This window comes from Armigeres subalbatus, chromosome 1 (genome assembly GCF_024139115.2).
Source record: "Armigeres subalbatus isolate Guangzhou_Male chromosome 1, GZ_Asu_2, whole genome shotgun sequence".
Lineage (NCBI taxonomy): Eukaryota > Metazoa > Arthropoda > Insecta > Diptera > Culicidae > Armigeres > Armigeres subalbatus.
The window spans coordinates 98,410,740-98,433,769 of record NC_085139.1 but is presented as its reverse complement, the minus strand read 5'-3'; the positions used below and the strand labels follow the sequence as shown (position 1 = coordinate 98,433,769).

Genomic DNA, 23,030 nt, shown 5'->3' with positions numbered 1-23,030 from the left:
GGTCCGCAAGTCATCTTCCACCTGATCGATCCACCTTGCCCGCTGCGCACCTCGCCTTCTTGTGCCCGTCGGATCGTTGTCGAGAATCATTTCCACCGGGTTACTGTCCGACATTCTGGCTACGTGCCCGGCCCATCGCAGTCGTCCGATTTTCGCGGTGTGAACGATGGATGGTTCTCCCAACAGCTGATGCAATTCGTGGTTCATTCGCCTCCTCCACGTACCGTCCGCCATCTGCACCCCACCATAGATGGTACGCAGCACTTTCCTTTCGAAAACTCCAAGTGCGCGTTGGTCCTCCACGAGCATCGTCCAGGTCTCGTGTCCGTAGAGGACTACCGGTCTAATTAGCGTTTTGTAGATTGTCAGTTTGGTACGTCGGCGAACTCTATTCGATCGGAGCGTCTTGCGGAGTCCAAAGTACGTACGATTTCCAGCCACTATGCGTCTCCGAATTTCTCTGCTGGTGTCATTTTCGGCAGTCACCAGTGAGCCCAAGTACACAAATTCTTCTACCACCTCGATTTCGTCACCACCGATGCAAACTCGCGGTGGGTGGCTCCCCATTGTCTTCTCTTGAACCTCTTCCTATCATGTACTTCGTCTTCGACGTGTTGATGGCTAGTCCGATCCGCTTAGCTTCCCTCTTCAGTCTGATGTAGGCTTCCTCCATCTTCTCAAAGTTACGTGCCATAATATCTATGTCGTCGGCGAAACCAAATAGCTGGACGGACTTATTGAAAATTGTACCACTCATGTTAATCCCTGCTCTTCGTATTACCCCTTCCAAAGCGATGTTGAATAGCAAACACGAAAGACCATCACCTTGCCGTAACCTCTGCGGGTTTCGAAGGGACTCAAGAATGCCCCTGAAACTCGAACTACGCACATCACCCGATCCATCGTCGCTTTGATCAACCGTGTCAGTTTATCCGGAAAACCGTGTTCGTGCATTAGCTGCCATAGCTGGTCCCGATCGATTGTATCATATGCGGCTTTGAAGTCGATGAATAGATGATGTGTGGGCACGTTGTATTCGCGGCATTTCTGCAGTACTTGGCGAATGGCGAACACCTGGTCCGTGGTGGAGCGTTCGCCCATAAAACCCGCCTGGTACTGCCTCACGAACTCCCTTGCAATTGGTGCTAGTCGACGGCATAAAATTTGGGAGAGTACCTTGTAGGCGGCGTTCAGCAATGTGATTGCGCGGTAGTTGCTACAATCCAGCTTATCGCCCTTTTGTACATGGGACACATGACACCTTCCATCCACTCCTGCGGCAAAACTTCCTCCTCCCAAATCTTGGTAATGACCCAGTGCAGCGCTCTAGCCAGTGCCTCACCACCGTGTTTAAATAGCTCTCCTGGTAGTTGGTCAACCCCAAGGGCTTTGTTGGTCTTCAGCCGGCCAATCTCCTCCTGGATTTCCTCCTGAGACGCACTATCCATACCAGAATGCTGATTCGCCGACGCGTGATGCTTTGTTCCCTAGGAGCTGCCAGCTAAAAGGCGTTTTGACTCATGAGTTTCCCGGCAACAGAATATCACCACTGTTTTGAAATGTGAATATTATCAACATGATTGAGATTTTTGACAATTTTTGAATGGCATCAACTAGCTATCTTGTTTAACTGATGCATAATGTAAAAATACCCATGAATAGCGTTACAAATAAGACAATAAAGCAGGGTTTTGCTTAGCTAGGGCATATTGCCCTCTCTTCCCCTACTCGGGAATCACGCGGTGGCACCGCGGTGTCGCGTCGGTGCGGCTCAGTGAGTGTAGCATGAAACACCGCGCACATGTCCACCGCGGTGAATTCTCCGGGGAGATTGTCATCCCTGTATGTATGTGCGCAAAATAAAACACACTCATCTTTTAGGCACTTATCTTGATCCGATTTTTCGATCCGTAAGTTGCATTCGACGAGGAATCCTGTCCCATTGTTTCTTATCGAAAATTGGTCAGATCGGACTATGGGATCCAAAGTTATGGCCAAAATACAAAAGAAACACACTAAGAAACTCTCACTCATTTTTTTAGTATATCTGATGTACGAGAAAGGCACAAACATCGCTAGGTGGATCAATTAGCATTAGCATTAGCATTTAGCAGTTCGCACAAATTCGTAGGTGGTCTATTGTATGAGAGTAGTACAGTCGACTCTCTACATCTCGATGTTCTGTGTCTCGATATCTCTATGTCGATGGTTTCCTCGGTCCCTTCAAACTACATACATTTGGGCACTCTACATCTCGATAACCTCCCTATCTCGATATCTCTCTATCTCGATGTGTTCTGATCATATTTTGCTCTGGATTCACTCTCCTTATGTCGATATGTTCAAATTTTTAGGCTACTAGACCATCTGTGGACAATAACAAACATATCAACAACATGATATGACATTTGTTTTGTTGTCGTTTCTCAAAGCAACGTTTTTTTGGGTCTAGTACCCATTTCAATTTTCCTTCCATTCCTCGATCTCTCCCTATCTCGATGGTCCCTTCGATATCGAGATGTGGAGAGGCGACTGTATCACTTTCATCCGTTACCACAGATATTGATTTGGGACTAATCACTAACTCTTAGATGGAAGCAATGCACTCTCCAATAGTCGAGATCTGTCCTGGCCACGTCCTTGCGAATGCTGAGGAAGGGGAAGGATGGTTTGTTGGACACCTACTTAAGAAAGATGCAGAGAACTCTACGACCTCTCATAGGTGCCACGGGAGGTTTTGGGATTATGTGGAAGGTTATAACAGTAGGAATCGTTTTGGTATAACGTGAAACACAGAAAGAACTAAGATAGAAATACAAAGTAGGAAAGGGACGAGCCTGGAATTGAAACACCGCTAGGTGGATCAATTACTTAAAAAATCATTATCAATTAAAGCATCTAAATGTAACAGTATTGTTCTGACGATCGAGTCTGGTCTGGAAATCTCGACCAGGTCACGGACATTATCCGCCAGACTATTGTAAAATGACAGCCTTCAAAGATGCCATAGACTGCAACGAACGATAGCCATTCGCGAATGAATCGAGCGAACCACGACTTGCGCCAAAATGCAAGCAGTTGTGATCCCTGGTTTCTCACTTCTCACCATTCACTGAAAAAAAAAACAACAACGCGTCGATCAGCTTGAATGAGTCGCAACCCGATCGCGTCAGGTCGTCGCCGTTCCAAGATCCACCACTAGCCAACGTCGCGACGACCTGGCGCAGGCGACCGCCTTTCGATCGCGCATTCGGTTTCATTCGAACCAGTCTTGCCGCAGTTCTTGCCAGCGCTGGATCGCGCTCTCGTCGTACGGTTCCTTCCTTTGGGTCGTCGCGGACGAGTTGATGATCGTTGATCATAATTTCGGTAGTTTGTTTTTTTTTTCTCTCTGTAATTGTGCGGTTGGGGGCGGCTGATTGTTAAGAGGGATTAGCGCCTCTGAAACGTTTTCGTGAAGGAGTGTCCGCCCTAGACGGATCCTCATCCCGGATGTAATGAGTGTTAAGTGGATTTTAGCGGAAGGATTTCCAATAAATCAGTGAAGTGAGTGACAAAACAGAGAAATAAAAATCAGAATTCAAAAATGTATCAAGTGAAGTGAAGTTTCGCAATCGCTAAAATATCGTGGAGAACGGAAAAGGAGAAACGAGGAAACAAGGAAGCGAGAAAATTTCATTCAACCGCCCAACGGAGAAGGCGTGCTAAGTTGTCGGAGGAGGTCCACGACAACGGACGGACGGACGGTTCCTTTCTTCCTACTGCTGATTGCTTCAGTTGCAACTTGCCGTGGTCCGTTGCACAGCAACCGTTTTTAGTTTTTTTAGTGAGCCGTACAGCGCCTACTGGGTTTTGATTCGCGCAGAAAGTCGTTCGAAAAAAAATCCTCGTGTTGTTGGCTTGATCGTTCGAAAAAAGAAAAATCACGGATTTTAGTCGTCGGATCCGGGATTATTTGGACAGTAAGTTGTAGGATTTACGAAACAGAATGTTCGCGAAAAAAAAAATAAACTCATGGCTCGATGGACAGGGGTCCACGCACAAGAGCGACCGTAAAGAGGCAATTCCTGTTTTCCGTTTATGGCTCGGAATAATTCACTTTCAGTGCCGAAAAATGTGAAAGAAATGCATACGTAACTGTTCGCAAAACTTCAAGAGAAGACTTTGCTTTCAGGTCCTTTGAGCTATGGGCTTGTACTCTGAGCACCGGACCGGATTTGACTAACATAGAGTTTATATCTTCAAAGACAGTTAAATGAAGAAGGAACGGCTCCGTTCCAGCCGGCAGGTCCCTCTAGCTGAAGGCTATCAGCTGGTCTTGCGAACGGCTTAGTTGCGGTTGTGCGATTTGTAGCTACATACCTCCCGGACGCTCCCATATGTGTCTATCGGTTGGGGGTATGCGGTATAAGTATTTTGGCTTTGAAACTAAAAAGCATAAACAATGCCACTGGTTTCAAATTGTGAGGGCAAATAAAGGTTTCTTGGTATTTGATCATAACCTTTTGTCTGGAAATAGGTAGGCTTGCAGTTCGAACCAAAGTAATCGGTTTTGCAGGGCTGCCATGCTTTTACACCCATCATCTGATACAAGGCTGCTCGACGTTGATTGTTTGATGGGGCATCAAATCAAAAGTGATCACAAGGAACGCTTGGGTGGTTGTCATGTATCTATTTACACCAGGCACTTTCTTCTGCCTTTCCATCTTCAAGCAACCAACGTCATAGTAAAATTTTATCCAGGATGGCTGGTCGAGAAACTAATGCCTTCAGCCGAATCTCTATGTATGTCAGTAAAATATGGAAAATTTACAGCAAATTGATGAAAAAATCCACGAAAATGGGAAAAAATGTTGTTAGCATTGAAATGATTTTACCGGGAGACACTGAATCAATTTCCCTTGAAAACTTGATTGATATTAAAATAAATTTTCGATTTAATTCTAAAAAATCCCCTGAGGTTCAAAAGAATATCCCGTGAAAATTGTACTAAATATATTGTAACAAGTCGAATGAACTTTTTTAAAAATTGTCACTTGAAGTTCAGATGAACTTCTCAGGAAAACTTGAGTAAATTGAGTGCGTGAACTGAAAAAAATCCTGTGGGAAAGAAAAAAACGTGCTTGAATTTTATTCTTTTAAATTTAGACAGAAAAATTCGATCGAATTCAAACAATAAATGCTATTAACTTTCATTGAAAAATGCTTACAAATATCCGTGAAAAGTTTTTCAAGTTTCTCATGGATTTCCATTGAACTTTTTATTTACAAATTTCCTATGGATGTCTATTGAATATCTCGTATTTTCTTTGGCAATGTCAACCAAATTTCCAAGGTTATTAGATGAATCACAAAGCTACACAGTAAACTGCATTTTCAGCAAACAATATTCGTTGTTCCATGATGCTGCTAAAGTTTACTAAGAGTGTCCTGCTTCCACTGCATTGATACACTTCCGACAAAAAGAAAGCAACTTTTCCTTAAAACTAGTGCGTTGATCTGTGTGTGTTGTCGGAATGATGCAAAGCAAATGCGAGTATAAGGAATTTTCACGCATTTTATGTTCTCCAGATGTGGAGTGCAGATTTGTGTGTAAGCAGCAGTAGACGATTAGTGATGTTGTGATTACGGTAGTGATGGCTTGCAGCTCTGAATTTATTAAATTTTTCATCAAAAACTCATCAGATTATCCATGAGAAACCCATCCGAATTTTTTACGGAAAGTTTATCAAAATTTTCAAAGTAAATTTATTAAATCTCTCTACAGGAAATTCATCCGAATAATAATAAAATTCATTAAAATTTCCACGGAAAATTCACCTGAACATTCCAGAAATTTATCCAAATGTTCCACGTGAATTAAATCCGTACTTCACAGGAAATTTATCTGAAACTATCCAGGGAAATTCATTCAAATTTCCGGGGAAAATTAATTCAAATTTCCGGGAAAATTCATTCGAATTTCGGGAAATTCATTCAATTTCCAGGAAATTCATTCAATTTCCAGGAAATTCATTCGAATTTCCAGGGAAATTCATTCAATTTCCAGGGAAATTCATTCGAATTTCAGGAAATTCATTCGCATTCAGGAAATTCATTCGAATTTCAGGGAAATTCATTCGAATTTCAGGAAATTCATTCGATTTTCCAGGGAAATTCATTCGAATTTCAGGGAAATTCATTCAATTTCCAGGGAAATTCATTCGAATTTCAGGGAAATTCATTTGAATTTCCAGGAAATTCATTCAATTTCCAGGGAAATTCATTCGAATTTCAGGAAATTCTTTCAAATTTCAGGGAAATTCATTCGAATTCAGGGAAATTCATTCGAATTTCAGGAAATTCATTCGAATTTCCAGAAATTCATTCGAATTTCAGGAAATTCATCTGAATTTCAGGAAATTCATTCAATTTCCAGGAAATTCATTCGATTTCAGGAAATTCATTCGAATTTCCAGGAAATTCATTCAATTTCAGGGAAATTCATTCGAATTCAGGGAAATTCATTTGAATTTCCAGAAATTCATTCAATTTCCAGGAAATTCATTCGAATTTCCAGAAATTCATTCGAATTTCCAGAAATTCATTCGAATTTCAGGAAATTCATTCGAATTTCAGAAATTCATTCGAATTTCAGGGAAATTCATTCGAATTTCCAGAAATTCATTCGAATTTCCAGGAAATTCATTCGATTTTCCAGGGAAATTCATTCGATTTCAGGAAATTCATTCGAATTTCCAGGGAAGTTCATTTGAATTTCAGGGAAATTCATTCAATTTCCAGGAAATTCATTCAATTTCAGGAAATTCATTCAATTTCAGGAAATTCATTCAATTCAGGAAATTCATTCAATTCAGGGAAATTCATTCAATTTCCAGGGAAATTCATCTCAATTCCAGGGAAATTCATTCAATTCCAGGAAATTCATTCGAATTCAGGGCAAATTCATTCGAATTTCCAGGAAATTCATTCGAATTTCAGGGAAATTCATTCGAGTTTCAGGGAAATTCATTCGATTTTCCATAGGAAATTCATTCGAATTTCAGAAATTCATTCGAATTTCAGGGAAATTCATTCGAATTTCCAGAAATTCATTCGAATTTCAGGGAAATTCATTCGATTTTCCAGGGAAATTCATTCGAATTTCCAGGAAATTCATTCGAATTTCAGGAAATTCATTCAATTTCCAGGGAAATTCATTTAATTTCAGGGAAATTATTCAATTTCAGGGAAATTCATTCGAATTTCCAGGGAAATTCATTCGAATTTCCAGGAAATTCATTCAATTCAGGAAATTCATTCGAATTTCAGGAAATTCATTCGAATTTCCAGGAAATTCATCTCAATTTCCAGGGAAATTCATTCGAATTCAGGGAAATTCATCTGAATTTCCAGGGAAATTCATTCGAATTCCAGGAAATTCATTCAATTCAGGGGAATTCATCTGAATTTCCAGGGAAATTCATTCGAGTTTCCAGGAAATTCATTCGATTTTCCATATGAAATTCATTCGAATTTCAGGGAAATTCATTCAATTTCAGGAAATTCATTCAAATTTCAGGAAAATTCATTCGAATTTCCAGGGAAATTCATTCAATTTCAGGAAATTCATTCAATTTCCAGGGAAATTCATCTGATTTCCAGAAATTCATTCAATTTCCAGGAAATTCATTCGAATTTAGGAAATTCATTCGAATTTCCAGGGAAATTCATTCCAATTTCCAGGAAATTTCAGGGAAATTCATTCAATTTCCAGGGAAATTCATTCAATTTCAGGGAAATTCATTCAATTTCCAGGAAATTCATTCAATTTCAGGAAATTCATTCAATTTCCAGGAAATTCATTCGAATTTCAGGAAATTCATTTCGAATTTCCAGGAAATTCATTCAATTTCAGGGAAATTCATTCGAATTTCAGGGAAATTCATTCTGAATTTCCAGGAAATTCATTCAATTTCAGTGGAAATTCATTCGAATTTCCAGGAAATTCATCTGAATTTCCAGGGAAATTCATTCCAATTTCCAGGAAATTCATTCTGAATTTCCAGGAAATTCATTCGAATTTTCAGGGAAATTCATTCAATTTTCAGAAATTCATTCAATTTCCAGGAAATTCATTCGAATTCCAGGAAATTCATTCGAATTTCAGGAAATTCATTCAATTTCAGGGAAATTCATTCGAATTCAGGGAAATTCATTCGAATTCCAGAGGAAATTCATTCGAATTCAGAGGAAATTCATTCCAATTCAGAGGAAATTCATTTGAATTTCCAGAGGACATTCATTCTGAATTTCCATAGAAAATTCATTCGAATTTCCAGGAAATTCATTCAATTTCAAAGGAAATTCATTCAATTCCATAGGAAATTCATTCGAATTTCAGGGAAATTCATTTGAATTTCAGGAAATTCATTCGAATTCAGGGAAATTCATTCGAATTCCATAGGAAATTCATTCGAATTCCATAGGAAATTCATTCGAATCCCCATAGGAAATTCATTCGAATTCCCAGGAAATTCATTCGAATTTCCAGGGGAAATTCATTCGAATTTCCAGGGTAAATTCATTCCAATTTCCAGAGGAAATTCATTCGAATTTCCAGAGGAAATTCATTCGAATTTCCAGGGAAATTCATTCGAATTTCCAGGGAAATTCATTCGAATTTCCAGGGAAATTCATTCGAATTTCAGGAAATTCATTAGAATTTCAGGGAAATTCATTAGAATTTCCAGGAAAATTCATTAGAATTTCAGGAAAATTCATTCAAATTTCCAGGAAATTCATCTGAATTTCAGAAATTCATTCGAATTTCAAAAATCCGTTTGGAATTCGAAAAATCCACATATCAAAAGATCGAAGGAAACATTTAAGAAAATTTGGAAAAAAAAAAAAATTAACAAAAATCAAAATTTAGAAAAAATGCTTTCTGGATTTTAGAAAAACAAAATGCTTACGAATTTTCTTAAAAGTTCCTTTCGAAATTTAGAAAACATTTCTCTCATTATTATTCATAATGAATTCTTTTTTTTCGGAATTTGGAAAAAATGCACCCGGAAATTTGGAAACAAAATCCAATCGGAGTTGGAAAAAAATCTCTTCGAAATTTGGGGAAAATTCCGTCTAGAATTAAGAATTTTTTTCGAAATTGTCGAAAAAAATCCCTACGGAATTTTGAGAAAAATTCCTTCAAGAATTCGGAAAAGAATTTGTTTTGGAATTAAAAAAAACCTTCCAAAGTTTGGCAAAAATTTGAAAAAAAAAATCCGCTTGGAGTTTTGGAATTTTTCTTCCACAATTTGGAAAAAATTTCTTCCGAAATTTGAAAAAAAAACTCTTTTGAAATTACGAAAAAAAAATCCCTCTGGAATTTTGAGAAAAATTTCTTCCAGAATTCGGAAAAGAATTATTTTAGAATTAAAAAAACTTCCAAAATTTGAAAAAAATCCGTCCGTATTTTTAGAAATTTTACTTCCACAATTTGGAAGAAATTTATTCCGAAAGTTGGAAAAAAAACTCTTTCGAAATTTAGAAAATAAAAAATAAAAAATCCCTCCGGAATTTTGAGAAAAATTCCTTCCAGAATTCGGAAAAGAATTTGTTCCGGAATTTAAAAAAAATTCCTTCCAAATTTTGGCAAAAATTTAAAAAAAAAATCTGTTGGAAAAAAAATTTCTTCTACCATTTGGAAGAAATTTATTCCAAAATGTAGACAAAAAACTCTATTGAAATTTGGAGAGTAAAAAATAAAAAAATATCTCCGGAATTACCAGAAAAATTCCTTCCAGGATTCAGAAAAGAATTTGTTTCGGAGTTCCAAAATTTGGCAAAAAGCTAATCTCGGAGTAATTTAGACAAAAGCAATTCCGGCTTTTGAAAAAATATGTTAAGAAGTCCGGAAAAATTTCTTTCACAATTTGGAAGAAATTTCTTCCAAAATTTGGACAAAACACTCTTTCCAAATTTGGAAAATAAAAAATTTTAAAATTACCTTCCGGTGTTTGGAAAAAAAATCTTCCGCAATTTAGAAAAAAAAATCTAAATTCTTCCGGAAATGGAAGAAAATAATTTAGGGAATTTGGAAAAAAAATGTTTGAGGATTTTGAAACCGTTCCAAAATTTAGAAAAAAAATCTTATCGAAATTTTTTTCAAAAAATCCTTCCAGAAATCGGAAAAGAATTTGTTTCGGATTTAAAAAAAAAATCTTACAAAATTTGGCAAGAAACTTCTTTCGGAAATTGAATAAATAAAATCCTTCCAGAATTCGGAAAAGAATTTGTTTCAGAATTTAAAAAAAAATCTTCCAAAATGTGGCGAAAAACTATTCTCGGAGTAATTTGGAAAAAAATGCTTGGAGTTTCGGAAAAATTTCTTCCACAATCTGAAAAAAAAAACTGTTTCAAGATTTGGGAAATATAGGACTTGAAAAATACTTTCCGGTGTTTGGAAAAAAGTTCTTCCACAATTTAGAAAATAATCCAATACCTTTCAAAAATGGAAGAAAATAATTTAGGGAATTTGGAGAAAAAATGTTTGCAAAATTTGAAAACGTCCCAAAATTTGAAAAAATATCGAAATTTGAAAAAAATGGCTTCGAATTTGAAAAAAACTATGCGTACTGAATTATTTCCGAAGTTTGGAAAAAATGCTCCTAGAATTTAAGAGCTTTTCAAAATTGGGAATCCTTCCGAAATTTGGAAAAAGACCCCTTCAGAATTAAAAAAAATCCCGAGATTGGTAAAAAAAATCCCTACGGAATTTGGAAAAAAAAAATGCTTTCAGAATTCGGAAAAGAAATTGTTTTGGAATTTAAAAAAATCCTTTCAAAATTTGGCAAGCAACTCCTTTCGGAAATTGAGAAAAGAAAAACCTTCTTGAAAAAAGAAATACTTCCGCAATAAGGAAAATCATCTTTCGTAATTTAGGAAATATTTCTTCCAAAATCAGCAAAATTGCTTCAAGAATATAATAAAAAATCACGAAATTAAAGATTTATAAAAGAAAAAGAGTTATAAAATGAAAGCTTTTCTAAGCCAGCCAATTGCATATTATTATATGTGTCTTGCGTGGCAAGTAATACCATCACTTGATTGTAATTTCAACACATAGGTATTTCGACCTCAACAGTAAGACCGTTATCACATCATCGTAATTGCCTCGACTAAGTTCTATCAATATCTCAATATCAGATTTTCAACCAAATTGCATTTCCGAGAATTTTTGACCAGCTGTGAAAAGTCCCAAGTCTGACCTTTTGATTTTTGACTTGCTATGAAGTCCGAAGTTAGTTCATATGAATTAAAAGTTTTCTTTTGTGACTTCGGTAAATCTTTCTGAACTATTGATGCTGATTGTATCGAGCTATTGGGAAAAGTGAAAGCATACACAGATAAAAATATGTTGTGATTTTAAATGTATTTTAATGCACATATTTGGAGCATGTAAATAAACGTAAATTTCAATCGATCTCACTATTCTTTTAAATCGAAATAAATTTAAACGGTGCTTGCTTGTAAAATTCAATCAAATTCAATTGAATATCAAATGTTATTTCGTTTGATGGGATGAGCTGCAATTTTACACGTCGTTGAATTTTCAAAATTATTTGCTGTGTATCTAACCAGTAAACATTCAAAATACCGCATACCCTCATCATTGGCATACTGCCAAGCGCTGAAACCTGCACCACACCATCTTTTTTTTTGCGGCGCACAATTTACCGCCCATGTTCTCTTCCCTTCTCACCACGGCGCGTTTTACGACTTGTTTGCGCAGTTTTGCAAAAGCTCGTATATCACCTGTTTGAATCTCGTTAGATGACTTCGCCGTAGGCTGCATTGCCCATCCTGCTGCTGCCAGCTACATAGGTACATAGGTCTAGACCTCGTCGTTTTGTGAATGGGTACGAAAAACGTCAACAACGCACGCTCGGGAACTCCGTGCCCTTCTGCTCAACTTGTGTTGCTTGGAGTTCTTCTTATTTTCTTACCGCCCTGGTTCGAACCTCAATAAATAAATTGCCGAGCCAGTCCCAAGCATACATAAAGCTGTTTCTATCTAATGACGAGACGCTGAACGCCAATTTGCGAACAACGCACTGTGTCGCGATCGCGACACCGCCTTTTGAATCTTATTAAAAGTTTTATTTGCATGTCAAAATTATTTTATTTGTCCATATTTCACACAGGCGCTATCTAATAGTTATTTCCGAATTACACAATTCGCTGTGAATTACTTTTAATTGTGCCCCGCCTATCTTGCCAAAAAAACAACAGACAACAGAACAACAGAAATTATTATTCTGAATATTTAACAGCACTTATCCAATTCGTCGGATTAGCGAGTGTCAGGTGTGCGGGGGATGCTGCTGGCTGTAACAACGGTTCTATCGACTTTCTCCTAGCGAGCTAGAACAGCTGGGTCAGCACATTTTCTCAATCTGTTAGTGCAGTGCCCTCTTATTTCCATAACCTGTGTGCGAAAAGAAGAAAAAACCCGTTTGTGGTGAGAACTGAGAAGAGATATCAAATAACACTACACACGTGAATTTGAAATCAATCGGGGTGCGCGTTTGTAAGAAAAAAGACGGAGAAGCGAAGAAAAATATAGTTGAGACCTATAGCAACAACAAAAGCAACATCGCCAGAGCGGAATTGACAAGACCAGGTGGTAGACGGTATCCTAACGATCCCGAATTACCAGGCCCTTGCAGAGGGAGAGCACCAGTTGGTAAGTACCTGCCTCTATCCCACCATGATCTTAGCAGCCTAGTAGGTACGATCTGCGATGGAATGCGATCCGCTTCGGCTTCGCACGTGCCTTTCAGCGGATGGGCGCTGCCCTCTGGCGGTTGAATTTCCTTTTATTGACACCGCCGCCGCCGCCCGCACGACGTTGGTGGTGCACTCTTTCTGCTGCTGCATAAATGGTAGGATGGAATTGGCAGCTGTTAGCTGCCATTGACTGTCTCGTGCGGTGCCATTTTTGGCCATTTGTACATCACTTGAAGGTGGCGGCGGCTTTTTGTAGGTCATCTCGCGCCAACTGCTGGGTGTTGAGTGGAATGTGATGGGTCTTCTTGGGTTTGTTCGAATTGTTGGAAGAATCTTTGATCCCACATAACCCCGAGCCTACGCTCAACATTCGGTGGCCCGACTCTCTTGTAGTTATGTATAAAAACCTTACGATGCTTGTATATAGAGGGATTTTGTGCCAATGCTAACAAATGTGGCTAAATGGCAACACCCTCTTAGATGTCAATTAGATGTCAATGAAACTTTCTATACATGTAGTCTCTGCAGCGCGATAACGTGTGGTGCCAGGCCTTGGCGGGCGCCGAATTTGAATATTCCACAGATTTCTAATTATTTTCAAATTTACTGGTTCAAAGTGATTCAGATACAAACTCCCTCAAAGACTACTTCCCAAGTATATAAGTGCTATAAAGCTATAACAAATTCGGATCGTGAAGAACTGAGCCTTTATTTACGTGGTGTTGAAAATCACGAAAAAAGCCCCTTTTGGGGCAAACATGATGGATGCGTTTGCGTATGTTTGATCCAATTATGTTTGGCCTATTTGTTCAATTTCTCGAAGCCCCTTTGTGTTAATAACACACAGAAGCAGTGGTGAGGAGTTTATGTAAAATGTTGTGCAAAATTTAATGTGAGTTACCAACTATTTGAGGTCCGAAAAATGACCATCACGACCACATTTGATCCAGTGACATATCCGATTCCAACGGTGCCGTTGAATATCCGATGAGCAGTGATAGTTTGAATATTTTCTATTTTTTTCACCAGTTTTTTATACCAGTTTAGAGCTTTAAACAAGGATGCGTAATTTAAATGACAGCATTTATCTTATAATTTTCATAAAAAGAAGCAGCTGTACCGTGATGGTGACTAAACCACTCCACAGGTTAATTTGTTTGATCCAATCAAATCGACCAAAGCCACCAATCTATCGATAGACCTACTCCAGAAAAAGCTATGTTTATTCGAATAGATACAATGGCAGTTCTGACCATTAATCAACCCGCTTCAGAGTTGATTTTTTCTTATTCCAACTTTGTCCAAGCGATATTCCGACCGACAAACTCATTTCAAAGTTGAATATTATTGAAAGTTCACACCAAAGCAAGCCACATCAAATACGATTTTTTTTTATTTGAGTTAAGTCCGACAGCGATCCAACCACCGGTCACACTTGGTGGATTTTATTGGCCCAACTAGATCCAGTAATGCGTGAATTCAGGACTGGCACTTTTTTTTTCGTTAATCCACACACAACTGAATCTAGGTTTTTGGGGTTTGCGTCGGATTTATTATATTATTCAGAAAATCATTAAAATTCTAACAAATTACGTGAAGTTTTAAAGCTTTTAAATTATCCCCGCTATCTCTACAGCAGTGACCCCCTCTAAGCTTTTCCGGGAAAGGGCCGTTTGCCTGAAAGCCATTTGGCCAAATGTCACTAGGCCGAAATCCATCTGGTGGAAAGTAATTTGACCGAGGGGTCATTTGGTCGAAAGGCTCATTAGGCCGAAAGCATCATTTGGCCGGTAGGGGAATTTGGCCGAAAAAGTCATTTGGCAGAAAGGGTCATTTGGGCGAATGGGTCATTTGGCCGAATTGGTCATTTGGCCGAAAAGAGCATTTGGCTGATAGGGTCGTTTGGCCGAAAAGGTCATTTGACCGAAAGGTCGTTTGGCCGAAAAGGTCATTTGACCGAAAGGGTCATTTGGTCGAAATGGTCATTTGGCCGAAAAGGACATTTGGCCGAATAGGACATTAGGTCGAATAGGTCATTTGGCCTATTATTTCAGACGTCTCACTTCTCCCTCTTTATTTTTCTCTTCTCACTGTAAAAAGTGAGAAGCGCGAAGTGAACAGTGAGGCGTCTCACTACCCACTTCGCGCTTCTCATTTTTCACAGTGAGAAGTGAGAAATGAGGAGTGTGAAGTGAGACGTCTCACTTCGTTAATATACTTCAATGTTATCGTGGATTATGATAATAGCAATTTTGTATGAAATCGCAGAATTAAAGAAACTAAAGGTTGAATCACAGAAATAATGTTGTTATACCCCATATAATTTTAATTTTCAAAATAAGTTAGGTTTTGGCGAAATTGAACTGAAATTTTGCTGGATAACTACCTCCAGAAAATACGTTGACCATCAAAATGCATTCTGTTCAGAATACGATTCAAATTATTTTCAGAATCGCAAACAGATTCTGTTTAGAACCTTCCAACAGATTCTGAAAGGATTCTGCTTCGTATCTCGACCGGAATTCTGTCCAGAATCATAATGCTGCTCAAAAATCCAATAGAGTTTTTCTCAGATCTCCTTCGTCCTTCGATTTGTAGATTGTCAGTTTGGTACGACGGCGAACTCTATTCGATCGGAGCGTCTTGTGGAGAAGTACGTACGATTTATAGCCACTATGCATCTCCGAATTTCCGGTCACCAGTGAGCCCACACAAATTCTTCTACCAGCTCGATTTCGTCACCACCTATGCAAACTCCCGGTGGGTGGCTCACATTGTCTTCTCTTGAACCTCTTCCTATCATGTACTTCGTCTTCGACGTGTTGATGACTAGTCCGATCCGCTTGGCTTCCCTTTTCAGTCTGATGTAGGCTTCATTCATCTTCTCAAAGTTACGTGCCATAATATCTATGTCGTCGGCGAAGCCAAATAGCTGGACGGACTTATTGAAAATCGTACCACTCGTGTCAATCCCTGCTCTTCATATTACCCCTTCCAAAACGATATTGAATAGCAGATAAGAAAGACCATCGCCTTTCCGTAACCCTCTGCGCATTTCAAAGGGACTCGAGAATGCCCCTGAATCTCTAACTACGCACTTCACCCGATCCATCGTCGCCTTGATCAACCGTGTCAGGTTATCCGGAAATCCGTGTTCGTGCATTAGCTGCCATAGCTGGTCCCGAACGATTGTATCATATGCGGCTTTGAAGTCGATGAATAGATGATATATGGTCACGTTGTATTCGCGGCATTACTTGGCGAATGGCGAACACCTGGTCGGTTGTGGAGCGTTCATCCATAAAACCCACCTGGTGCTGCCCCACTAACTACCTTGCAATTGGTGCTAGTCGACAGCATAAAATTTGGGAGAGTACCTTGTAGGCGGCTTTCAGTAATGTGATTGCGCGGCAGTTGCTACAATCCAGCTTATCGCCCTTTTTGTAGATGGGACACACGACACCTGCCATCCACTCCTGCGGCAAAACTTCATTCTCCCAAATCTTGGTAGTGACCCAGTGCAGCGCTCTAGCCAGTGTCTCACCACCGTGTTTAAATAGCTCTCCTGGTAGTTGGTCAATCCCAGGGGATTTGCTTTTCTTCAGCCGGCCAATCTCCTCCTGGATCTCCTGGAGATCCGGAGCCGGTAAAATTATGTCCTGCGCGCGTTCTCCCAGGTCCATCACCATACCGCCATCTTCGTCTGCAACATCGCCATTCAGGTGTTCTTCGTAGTGCTGCCGCCACCTTTGGATCACCTCACGCTTGTTCGTAAGAAGGTTCTCGTTTATGTCCTTACACATTTCGGGCTGTGGCACATGGCCCTTACGTGAATGGTTTAAGGTCACTCCTCACGGAATCCAAGTTTCAAAGTGCTCGCGTTTTCGGGGGCACATCACTCGATACGGAGGCGGTGCACAACTGTCATTTTTGTTGATTTAGCTTTGCTGCGTCGCAGCATGCGTGAAATAATAAAAATGACAGTTGTGCGTTGCTTCCGTATCGAGTGGTGTGCCCCAGAAAACGCGAGCACTTTTAATCTTGGATTCCGTCAGGAGTGACCTTAACTTCTCAGAACTTTCGTGCGTTATTAGCGCGGTACAGTTGATCCGTCTCTTCACGGTCTCGATCTTCCTGCTGGCGCTTTTTCCTCCGCAAAATTGAGTTTTGTCTGTTCCGCGCCCGTTTGTTGCAGTAATCTCGCCCATGCTGCATTCTTCTCCTCAACTAACTGCTCACATTCGCCGCCAAACTAGTCGTTTCTCTGATCCGGGGCACCGTATCTAGTGCAGCGACTGCGGTGCTTCCAATGGCGGATCGAATATCTCTCCAGTCTTCTTCAAGAGACAGTGCGTCTAGCTGCTCTTCCGTTGGGAGTGCCACTTCTAGCTGCTGCGCGTAGTCTTGGGCTAGTCTACCGTCTTGTAGCCGTCCAATGTTTAGCCACGGCGGACGACTCCGACGCGTGGCTTACACCGTCGAAAGTTTTGAGCGCAGGCATACTGCAACGAGGTAGTGGTCGGATTAAATAATCGCACTGCGGTAGGTGTAGACGTTCGTGATGTTGGAGAAGAATTTACCGTCGATTAGTATGTGGTCGATTTGGTTTTCCGTTTCTTGATTAGTTGATTTCCATGTGGCCTTGTGGATATTCTTGTCTGTGCGTTCATGTCGCCTATGACGATTTTGACATCCCGCAGTGGGCATCCTTCGTATGTCTGCTTCAAAATGTGCATAGAACGCTTCTTTCTCGTCGTCGGGTCTCCCTTGTGAGGGCAATGCACGTTGATGACGCTACAGTTGAAGAAACGGCCTTTTATCCTCAGCTTGCACATCCTTGCGTTGATTGGCTACCACCCAATCACACGATGGCGCATCTTACCCAGCACTATAAAACCAGTTCCCAGGAAAAAAAGAAGGAAGTAAATAGAAGGAAGAATAAATTTGGAAGGAATTAGGATTAATTTTATATTTAGGGATTTTCTTTCAGCCTTGGCAGTCTGTAAAAGCAGCAAAAACGAGTTTGCCTTTACATCCGACGGTTTCGGTTTTATATTAAACCTTTTTCAAGGAATAGAGGCTCGCTTTTTTGTTAAAACATGGACATGTTCCATATACGTTCGTCTAATTAAACAAAATGGCGCCCATCCCGGTGCTGCTGTGTTGATAATTTTATAGCCTATTCAGATTACGCCATTAATGACATAATAATTGGCGTTTCAGGGTAAATACGCTTTATGATGTCATTATTTACGTAATATTCCATACATTTTGCGCTGTCAAAAGATACCTGCTAAAAAGAATTTATTACGAACAATTATTACGAGAGAGCTTTCGTTCTAGCTGGGATGCAGGGAGAAATTCAACAAAACAAAACTGAAAAGCGTCACGCTCTCTTTGCCAGAGAGAAAATTCTCTCTGTTTTCATTTCGTTTCGTAGTTGACAGTCATGCTCTTTCTGTCGCAGCAGGGTCGAATGCATGTTAGATGAAAATCTTCTGAGCGCTGAAGAATAACTCGGATTGTGATGGTTTTGTGGAAAGCATTTTATATGATGAAAAATAATGATGATAATTATTTATTCTCCACTTATTCAACATGAATTGTTTAAAAAAAACAGATGCTCTCTAGGATTAACATGAAGTATTTAACTTAAACCTAGATTTAATAGAACAAATCGAATAAATTTTCAAAGTTCAAGGGCCAATGCGGAAGACAATTTAAAACGTAGGAATGGTTGTAAAACGAATATATTTGATGAATAAACATGATTTCATAAATTGTTTCAATTCTGCTCCTTGAATGGCTTAATATACTTTGGATTTCAACATTTTTCACGTGGGACAACTGTACGATTTGAATGGGATGTATATATAAAGTAGAATAACCTTAAATAAAACATGGATTGGTAATGCATTAATTCATCCAAATTCCAGTTTAAATTATATCACATTCACACGATTCGATTTTGTTAGAAGCTGTATCATTGGTTGTCGAGTAGAACGCAATGGTTCAGTTTCCATTTAAAAAAAAATTAAATTGCTGAGTTGCCCTTCATACATGGAGATACTGGTGGAAATACATTTTAGTTCGATAATATTTCTTGAAAATTGGTCCAATCGTCCTTTTTTTATTTATTTGTGAGAATTCCCAAAAGTATCTAAATTTTTCTATCAAATCTCCGTTTGATCATAGTACAGAATCAAAATACTTTTTAAACTTAAAAATAAATTGAGGAATAGTCTGATTCCCCGAAGAACGGCGCACCCAACTAATGAATGTAGCTTCGCTCATTATCCTTAATGAGAGCTTCAAATATTCTTCGAAAATCCCTTTTCATATTTTTTTTTATATTTTTTTTCGTAGAAACTTTGTTCAGAAAAAAATGTTCGATTGTCGCCACACAAATGCTTGATTTCGCAAATTAAATTTTAAAACTCTCCTTGAATTCAACCCTGTATTAGCGTGCAAATGAGGAAACATGGAAACGTCAAGATATATTATCTTGCTGCAGTCTGAACACCTCGTAATAATTGGATACCCTCTCACTTAACAAAGTCATAAATAGCCCAATCTGAATAGGCTATTAGGTTCACTGTGATCGCCACTGAATTGTAATTTTAACTTGAGCGCTGCGATAGGTATTTTTATGTTTTTGTTGTATCGCCTACACTTTCTTCTCGACACCTAGTGAACCCAAAATTATCGACACAGCAGCACCGGGGTGGACGCTATTTTGTTGAGCCCGACGAACGTATATGGAACATGTCCATGTTTCAACAAAAAGCGAGCCTCTATACCTTGAAAACGGTTTAATATAAAAAAACTTCTTACTTCTCACTTTTCACTTCAACATCTCTACTTTTCACTTCTCTCTACTCACTTTTCACTTATCACGTCGCAATTTTCACTTCGAATTTCTTATTTCTAAACGCACTTCTTAATTATCACATTATGAGATGTGAGAAATGTTTCATTCCTCTGTACAATTCAGGTAATTCTCATTACATGTTTTACTACTCGTAATCTTAGTTTTTTTAACTATTCGACCAAGTGGCATTCTGACAACATCGAGTTGGCGAAGTGAAAATGCATTGGGAAATTACTTGGACTTCGATATCGAATGAGAGAGGTATAGACTTCCGGAGTAAGCGCAGCTTGCTAGATTCAAGGGACTTTGAATTTCATCGAGTAAGGGGAAATATAGAACTACAGAACATCGAGTTAAGAAAAGAAAAAAATAAGGAGAAAAAGGAAGATGGCAGAAGGAAGAAAGAAAATAGAGTCAAGGAAGAAAGAAGAATAAACAAGAAAAAAATTAATTTTAAGAAAAAAGAAGGAAGAGGAAAGAAGAAACAGGTAGAAGAAAGAAGGAAGAAGAAATATGGAAGATGGATGATGAACGGAGGAAGAAGGAAAAAGAAAAACCCAGAATAATCCACTTAGCGGTGATGGTGCCTTTCTCGTGTATTTTAAAACAATAAAACTCATAAGAATTACAAGAAAAGCTCATAAGAGGGGTCAAAATTGCACATTTGGGAGATAGATTCAGCTATTTCCAACAATTCACACTTATTTGCGTTCATTTAATTGCAATAGTTATTGAAACAAAAAAAATTTCGATTTTGAATTTTTTTCCCTTGGGGGGGGGGGGAAATCAATGTTTTTTAATAACTCCGGAACGCAATGGCCGATTGGGCCAATTTTCAATAGCGAAAAATAAGGCAAGATTCTGCGTCGAATGAAACCTGTTGCAAGCAAATCGGATAAGGGTAAGTACAAAAAAGTGTGTCTCACATTTTTTGAACACACACACACATACATACATACATACACACATACATACATACATACACACATACACGGGTGGCTACAAATGCCCTGCCTACAAGAGGACGATCGCAGGTAAACAGTAGTGGAGATAATCCAAATTGATCTGAATCACTGCGAAACCGCACAGCAACTGTTGTGGCAGTCAACAACGGAAAAGAGGTGCGATGTCGCGATAATTACAGAATCGTGTCGAGTTCCTCCTGACAACGGCAACTGGTTGACAGATAATTCGGGAATGGCTGCGATACAAGTTATGGGCAAATTCCCAATTCAAGAAGTGATGGAGAGTTCATGTGAAGGCTTCGTGATTGCCAAAATCAACGACATCTTCGTATGGGTTCAGCCATATAATGGATCAGTTAACCGACAAGCTGATTGGACGAAGGCCAGTAGTCGTAGCAGGTGACTTTAATGCCTGGACTGTGGAGTGGGGCAGTAGAGTGACCAACACAAGAGGATATGTCCTGCAGGAAGCTCTAGCGAAGCTAGACGTACGATTGTGCAATGAAGGCTCCGTGAGCACATTTCGGAGAGACGGGAGGGAGTCTATAATTGACATCACGTTCTGTAGCCCTTCACTGATGACAAACATAGACTGGAAAGTAAGTGAAGACTAGACCCATAGCGACCATCAGGCGATACGTTACCATATCGGCCAACGAAACAATGGTGAAACGCGGAGAAGGATGACCAGCGAGAGGAAGTGGAAGACGAAAGCCTTCAATAAAGACCTCTTCGTCGAGGCACTTCGATCGGACAGTGGTACCGAGATCGTAAATGCAGTCGAGTTAACAAGGAGAATGGTAAAGGCTTGTGATGCAGCAATGCCACGTAAACTGGAGCCGAGGAGCAATCGACGTCCAGCTTACTGGTGGTTAACGAGGGACTCAGTACGCTTCGTGCTGCTTGTCTCAGAGCCAGGAGGTGGGCACAGAGAGCGAGGATGGAACCAGAGAAAGAGGAGCGCAAGGCGGCGTTCCGGGTTGCTAGGACCGCTTTAAAAAAGGCCATCAAAGTTAGCAAGTCAGACTGCTACAAGGAGTTGTGTCGAGAAGCAGACGCCAACCCATGGGGGGATGCTTATAGAGTCGTGATGGCGAAGATGAAGGGTCCGTCGACGCCAGCCGAAAAGTGTCCGATCAAGTTGAAGGAGATCGTTGAGGGTCTTTTCCCGCAACACGACCCGACCACGTGGCCACCAATACCGTACGGCGAAGAAGAAGAAACAAACGCTGAGTACCAGCAAGTGTCCAATGAGGAGCTTGCAGAAGCGGCAAAGCGCCTGCAGGCGAAGAAAGCCCCCGGTCCGGATGAAATACCGAACGTGGCGCTGAAAGCTGCGCTCGTGGCATGTCCGGATATGTTCAGAACAGTGCTGCAAAAGTGCCTGGATGAAGGCAACTCAGGAAGCTCCTGGTGAGGATTATCCTGAATAGGCTTGCGAAATGTACGGAGGGCGAGCGCGGACTGTCGAAGATGCAGAGTATCGACGGTGGATGCTATTCGGACAGTGCTCGAGAGCGCTGAGAAGGCATCCAAACAGAAGCGAAGAGGAGATCGATATTGCGCAGTGGTAACAATAGAGGTAAAAAATGCGATCAATAGTGCCAGCTTCGAAGCTATCGCATCAGCGCTGCATTGAATGCGGGTCCCTGGTTACCTGTGTCATATCCTGAAGAGCTACTTTCAGAGCAAAGTGTTGGTTTAGGACACTAACGAAAGGCGTAAGTCGATGCGGGTTACAGCGGGCGTTCATCAAGGCTCCATTCTCGGTCCAACAATTTGGAACGGGATATATGATGGAGTCCTGAGTCTGCGGTTGCCTAGAAAAGTTAAAATCGTGGGTTTTGCGGACGACGTGTCACTAACGGTGATGGGCGAGACACTTGAAGAAGTAGAGGTGTTGGCGACAGAGGCGATAGCAATGATCGAGAGCTGGATGAACGGAGTGAAGCTGCAAATAGCTCACCATAAGACGGAGGTGCTACTAGTCAGCAACTGTAAGGCGATTCAGCGGATGGAGATCGTCATTGGTGATCATACGATTGCATCGAAGCGATCACTGAAACATCTGGGAGTGATGATCTATGACCGGCTAAACTTCAATAGCCACGTCGATTACGTCTGCGAAAAGTCGGCGAAGGCTATGAGCGCAATAGCAAGGATCATGCCAAACGTTGGCGGTCCAAGAAGTAGCACCAGGCGTCTACTAGCTAGTGTCTCGTCATCGATACTGCGGTATGGAGTCCCCGCTTGGGGTAATGCGCTGGAAACCAAGCGGAACCGTAGAAGGCTACAAAGTGCGTTCCGGCTGATGGCCATACGAGTCGCGAGCGCCTACAGAACGATCTCGTCGGAGGCAGTATGCGTTATCGCCGGGATGGTCCCTTCATCAGCCTATCGGAAGATATTGAGTGCTATCATCG

General features: G+C 40.2%; 1 protein-coding gene across 3 annotated transcripts in view; it reads left to right on the top strand.

The window, feature by feature from the left end:
* The first annotated feature begins 3,279 nt into the window (after positions 1-3,279).
* Positions 3,280-23,030, top strand: part of LOC134203508 (leucine zipper putative tumor suppressor 2 homolog) — a 286,600-nt gene continuing 266,849 nt past the window's right edge. For 2 of the 3 annotated variants that reach the window (XM_062678382.1, XM_062678370.1), the window contains exons 1-2: positions 3,286-3,962; positions 12,315-12,727. The gene's annotated coding sequence lies outside the window, so the exon portion shown is untranslated. Of the gene's footprint in view, positions 3,963-12,314; positions 12,728-23,030 lie in introns of all 3 variants that reach the window. The other variant, XM_062678376.1, reaches the window with a different exon arrangement.